At 33.1% G+C, this 6,000-nt stretch overlaps 1 protein-coding gene across 1 annotated transcript in view; it reads right to left on the reverse strand.

The window, feature by feature from the left end:
* Window positions 1-5,708, reverse strand: part of Ptx1 (pituitary homeobox homolog Ptx1) — a 104,555-nt gene extending 98,847 nt beyond the window's left edge. The window contains exon 1 of the mRNA XM_088226918.1: window positions 5,111-5,708. The gene's annotated coding sequence lies outside the window, so the exon portion shown is untranslated. The remainder of the gene's footprint in view (window positions 1-5,110) is intronic.
* Window positions 5,709-6,000: the final 292 nt, after the last annotated feature.

The raw sequence follows: 6,000 nt of genomic DNA on the forward strand, positions 1-6,000 counted from the left end.
ACCAAAGTCATCGTGAATAATCAACTTTCAATTTGATTCATTTCATTATCTGCTCTAGCTATGATATGCTCCAAATTCAGGATTTCTGATCGAGCTGGCGCATCACTTGCTACTGCTATCTTAAATAATATACGAAAATTAATCTTAATCACTCAAGAATATGCTGCCATTTCAAAGGCAACGACATATTATTTGTGAAGATATTAAAGTTAACAGAATCACTGCTAGGACCTTAGTCGACCTGTAAAGTAGTTTATTTATATCCTCATACCCATGAGTCATTATTATTATTATTATTTTTGGTACCGGGTGATCATTTGGAGCACTGTGTGATTACCCTTTACTCTATTACCCGTTTGAAGATCAACATAGAGTAATTGGTAGCTTTAAATCATTTTTATTTAATCAGGGATCAACAACATTAATTTAGTATGTTTTCATCAATTTCTACAAGCCGCTGTGATCCTGATCTCGTTAAAAAAATCTCGGAATTATATTACATGCGTTATGATTGTCGTCAGTAAACAGAATATTACATCTTACGTTTTACGCAACACAAGATACAATATGTTAACTACATTTGTTTTTAAATTTATGCACTAATTTGTTGTGATATTCATGCAAATTTCGCTCAAAGCACTATGGAGAACGATTAAATATTCACACTATCTTTTGTCTAATTAAAATTTGGTGAAACCGGTACTCATTTAATAAAATAATGACGCATTAGAAAGCCCATTGTAAAATAACTTAGGATTAGACGAAAGTTAAAAAGCAGCAAATCGACAATGAAAGATGGCGATGGCGAATATAATTATAAAGAAAATAAGCATTGTTTAAAATTGTATATTTTTAATAGATTTTATTTTTACACACAAGCCGTTCATGGGTAAATAGTGTGATGTAAGCTCTTGGAAAATAATACTAGAAGAAATATATGAAATGTCTACCTTAACATAAATTCCAGAAAATGAAAACAATGCAGGACTTAGTTGCAGAATGATTCAACTGATTTTACATTCATTCATAGTCACGCTTTAGTCGCAACACATAATCCAAAAAACTATTTTTTTTGTACACTACATACAACGCGCTGTAGCGTCTTTGTCGTACAGGGCTTATAACCTGTCATTGACTGGTTTAAAGGGCCTCTTTACGCAATGTGTAACATTCCCTATTCTGCCTATATTTGGATGTCAATATTTCTTCAATTCGTTCTTGTCTACATACATTTAGACCAACTCAAAATATTGTTAAAAAATATTTGTTAAATTACAAAAACTTATGGTGTTCTGTATTTAAGGGTCTACGTAGGTACATAATCAGAATATCGTAAATATTGAGTGTACCAATGGACTTTTCAAGTTAATAGGACTTAATGGCAAAATGTTACCTTTAGACGTAAATTTAAAAACTCAAGCGGACCGTATTCCGATGTCATTTGAATTTTTTTATTTATTCGAAATTATGAGATATGAATCAAATTTTAACAGTTATTATATTATGGTTCTAATACATTACCATTTTTTTTAAAACTAAAATAAACCAATCCAAACCCACGGAGCAATAAGTTAGAAAATATGTTTTTTGTTAATAAAGAATATTTGTAATTCCTCCTGTTGTACGTTGTATTTTCCTGTGAAAAGTACCTACATGTAGAAGCTTTATGGGCGTCAACAATAAATAATGAAGTTTTGACAGGAATAGAGATAGTGTGTAATTTGAAAAACTGCGTGGCGGTTCGCTTTTATAATAAAACAAATAATATAAAATATTATCTGGTTGAATTTAAAAACAGCTCATTTTATTTTTAAAAGACATTTAATTGTTATTTTTTGCACACTAGCAATATAATTATTAATAATTTATGCTTTCTAAAGTTTATTTATAATATTTTATCAGCGGATATGTACAACATTAACAATTTAAATTAGTAAATGTTTACGAAAACATATTCCGGGTAGATATTTTACGTAAAGAAGTCTTTTCTTACAACAGTCAAATAAATTACTATGTCGGGTAATAAATTATTATTAAATTTCGACGCATAAATTAAATGTATATCAGTCAAATAACAGCAAAAAAAACAATTTTGGGTCTTAACAATATATCTTTTTTAGCTCGTTGAGAGAATTTGCAGAATAGTTAGTAAATTTTAAATATTTCCAAATGAGCCAATGTCACAGGGTAAGAACTGAACAAATATTTTGTGCTATCCATTCCCATCAGAGAAAGTAGTGCTGTTTTTCCTAACCCTTGGTGTTAAAATTGTCAAACGTAGATTATATTTACAATCCTTTCACTGTGACTTGATCAAATTGATGTAGTTAATAACCTTTAAATACCCGGTGCTTTATGTATGATTAGGAAATTCATCTTTTGGTGACTTGTGTGAAGAGCATCGGAGCTCATTTTTTTTACCAATGATAATGATAATCTAAATCGATGGTATTAAATTTACAAATATACTATTTTGTTACTGAATTTGATAGTAAATACAGTTTTTGCCACCATTCGTTTCTGCAATGTGGTCATAAGATGATGGTGAAGATGTCACGAAAGCAATGAAACCGGTCACAGGTTTTTCCAAATTAGTGAATTGAAGTATCACTAGTCTTTTATTTCGATAATAAAAGTTACTCCTTTTTTGACGGAAAACATTGCATTTTGTATAAGCGAAACCGGTAGGAAGACCCACGCTATTTTAATGTTTTTTTTTAGTATGTGGAGAAAGTATTTACATTTCTATCAGTTTATCTTACCGATATTATATTTGATGTAGGTACGATAACTTTTTACTACGATATTGAAAAATACCTCATGCATTGTTGGAAAACGCGCTGCTCATTAGACCGTAAGGCGAACATTTTATTATAAATCTATTCAACTCATTTTTTTTGTTTTAAAGCAGGTATCCCTTTAAAAAAAATAGTTATCGTTTTCATTTTAAGTTAATTAGTTTTGTATAGATTCCCTGTTAAAGTATGCATACTATTTTTATGCAATAAATTTATAAAATAAATAAATAAATGGGCCTTACTCATAAACTTAGTATAAAGTTACTCTTAGGCATAGTGGTAGAATACGGGTGGAAATATCATCCTTATTATATCTGTATTATGATATTCTCACCCTTATTCTACCACTGTGCTTAGGCGCAACTTTATACTAGGTTTATATAAGAAAGGCTCCAAATTTATTCATTTATAAGAATCATTTATTGTAAATAATATTGTTTAGGTAACCTTAACAATGCCCTCCTAGGGTCCGCCTTTAGGTCAGCACGTTTGCCTACCGTGCAAAAGGTCTCGGTTTCAATTACCAACATGGTTGTCATAAAATATTCATTTAAAATAGTATTTTACACTAGATTATTTTATAGTCCCAGGACTGGTACCTAGAGCGTAAGACTGACCATTTTACCTTCATGTCACAAAAATAATCAAGATACTCTGTGGTTGGTGTACCAATGCAGTGCCCCATGCACCATAAGGTGCGGAAGGTTAATAGTAATGATAATGTTTAGAGTTAGTATCCCGACCGTGTATCTTTCTTTCGACATTATTTTATTTTTGAACTAATTTTATTTATTAATGTATATATTACTTTTTGTTTTTTTTTTCTAAAATTTCTTCATATTTAAAAAAATGTCCATTGATTGTGTAGGCACCTGTAATGTATCAATGAAAATTTTTTATAAAAGTCCTATAGGTGTTATCAAAATAAAAAATAATGAAACGAGCACTATACGACCTAGGCAATTTAAAAAATATAATGTATTTAGCGACGGATACCACACAGTTTATTATTTACATTAGTTTGCCTAACTGTCTGCCTTATCAATATTGTAGGTATTTTACCTTTTCTGACTGCATTATCAGATAGGCCTAAAATACTGCGTTTTATTCCCATTTTATTGAACGAACCTACGTTTTTTTGGATGTACACCAACAACAGTAATTATTATTGAAATAGACAAATAAATATTTTCGTTTTTATAATTTACCCACATAATTCCATTCTGGAGGCCATTTTCAACGAGTTGTAAATAAATCGCGATTAGAAAATGGGAATCAAGTTGGGGTATAGTAGGGATCGAACCTTTGATCCGTGACTCTGCGACACTAGCCACGGGACTACAACCCGTTTAAATAATTAGGTAGTATAAAGACAAATTAAAAAATACCATACGAATAAATGCTTCACGTTTTTAAGGGATATTTCTAAAACGAATATAATAAGTATGACGTAAGTGAGGCCCCTATCCTTACACTAATCATACGGGGATTTTTTTTTATAATAAATATATGTCAATTTAAGGTACATGTGGATAAACTATTCTATTAACATATTTTAATTATATTTTTCATGGTAAAAATAAGGAAATATTTATGTAAAAATGAGTGTGTGAATTCGCAATTTGAGAATATTATTTTTAAATAATCGACTTCACCATTCATTCGTTTAGTTATACGATGCTAGTAATTATGTACGTATGTTCATTATTATATTTTGTCCCTTTTACATTATTTTTATATAACTGTATTTTTTTCTCATTATTTAAATTAATAATCTTATTCTTTGAATTTAAATTTATTCTATTTCTATTTACATTATTTTTATTACTATACACATATACAAATGTGTATTTTATTTGCAACTTCTAAGTGCTTAGCATTTCTCAAATTTTAAATTGCTTTTATTTTGATACGTATAATGTACTTAATCAATAGCTTACATCACTGTGGAAAATTTATATTGACTGTTTTCACAATTTTAGTTTATATATATTCTTATTTTCAAAATATGTAAAAACTGTTGTTTTTTCCCCAAATATATCAATTCCACGTGATGATTATTTATCACCATTTTTTTTATATAGATCTAATTTAGTACGGGATAGTCATTGAACATAGCAATTTTTTATGGATATGTATAATATAGGTTTGAATGATTGTTTTTGTGATAAATGTTACACGTGATTTGTTGTATACTGGGTTCAATCTAGGTTGATATTATTTGCAAAAATAAAGAAGATTTCAGATAACATGTTTTACGTTTTTGTTGGGGTTTTCTCGGACACATTTGAAATTTGATGTAATAAACTTACCGGTGTATTCTTTCTCAAGGATTAGGCGCTGATCAAGTTCGAAACTTTTGCGACAATTAGCGTTGTTTTGAAAATAAAACACCAGTGTTTACATCAAAATGTTAGTCAAACTCAGTTGCCGCACGATGTAATCCACCAGCTCAGATGTGACACCGCAAGATCCGCCAGAAGTCGTTAGCCGAGATTAGCGGGACCGGGATGTGTTCCCAAGTGGCGACAGCGGCGGGTCCAGTCGACGGTCAGCCGAGCCATCCGTCAAGTGTCGAGTCCGGAGTCCGGAGTCCGGAGAGTGCTCTAGGAACCGATTGTTGACGAGGGAATTCGGGACACGTAGCAAAAACAACACCGATCGCGAACAAAACAAACGCCACTAGAACCGGATTACGTCGGGATCTCTTCAAATAAATAATAAATTCCACGCACAATAATAAACGGAACGGTCGCGCTATGATTTGCGGCGATACGGGGGTTTAGCGCTAAATCCCGCATAAAAGTATTAAAAAAGTCTTATGTGAGCTTATGCGGCCCAACGCTCACTGCGGCCTCTGGCGGCCTGGCTCTAATCTCGACCACTTCCCACCGAGCTTTACAGCTAACTCCTCTACTCTATATATCATCCGGCCGCCTCGACCCGCGCCCGCGCCGGCCTGCCAAACTAGCGCCGTCTCCGCCGCCCGCCCCGCGCGCGCGCGCGCCGGAGCGGGACGGGGAGCGCTTTATCTGCGATTCCATCCCGCGAGCGAGATAACGGTATCAGATGGAAGATAGGAATATGAACGCCGCTTTTCCGGCCGCGGCGCGGGAACGCGAGCGTTTCGTTTTCCCGCCGGAGCGGGACGGCGATATGTGTCGCGTCCCCTCGCCGCTCGGGCCACGCCCTCGCGTCAGAT

The sequence above is a fragment of the Micrasema longulum genome, unplaced genomic scaffold, assembly GCF_059751315.1.
Source record: "Micrasema longulum isolate JH-2025_06_02 unplaced genomic scaffold, ASM5975131v1 h1tg000473l, whole genome shotgun sequence".
NCBI lineage: Eukaryota > Metazoa > Arthropoda > Insecta > Trichoptera > Brachycentridae > Micrasema > Micrasema longulum.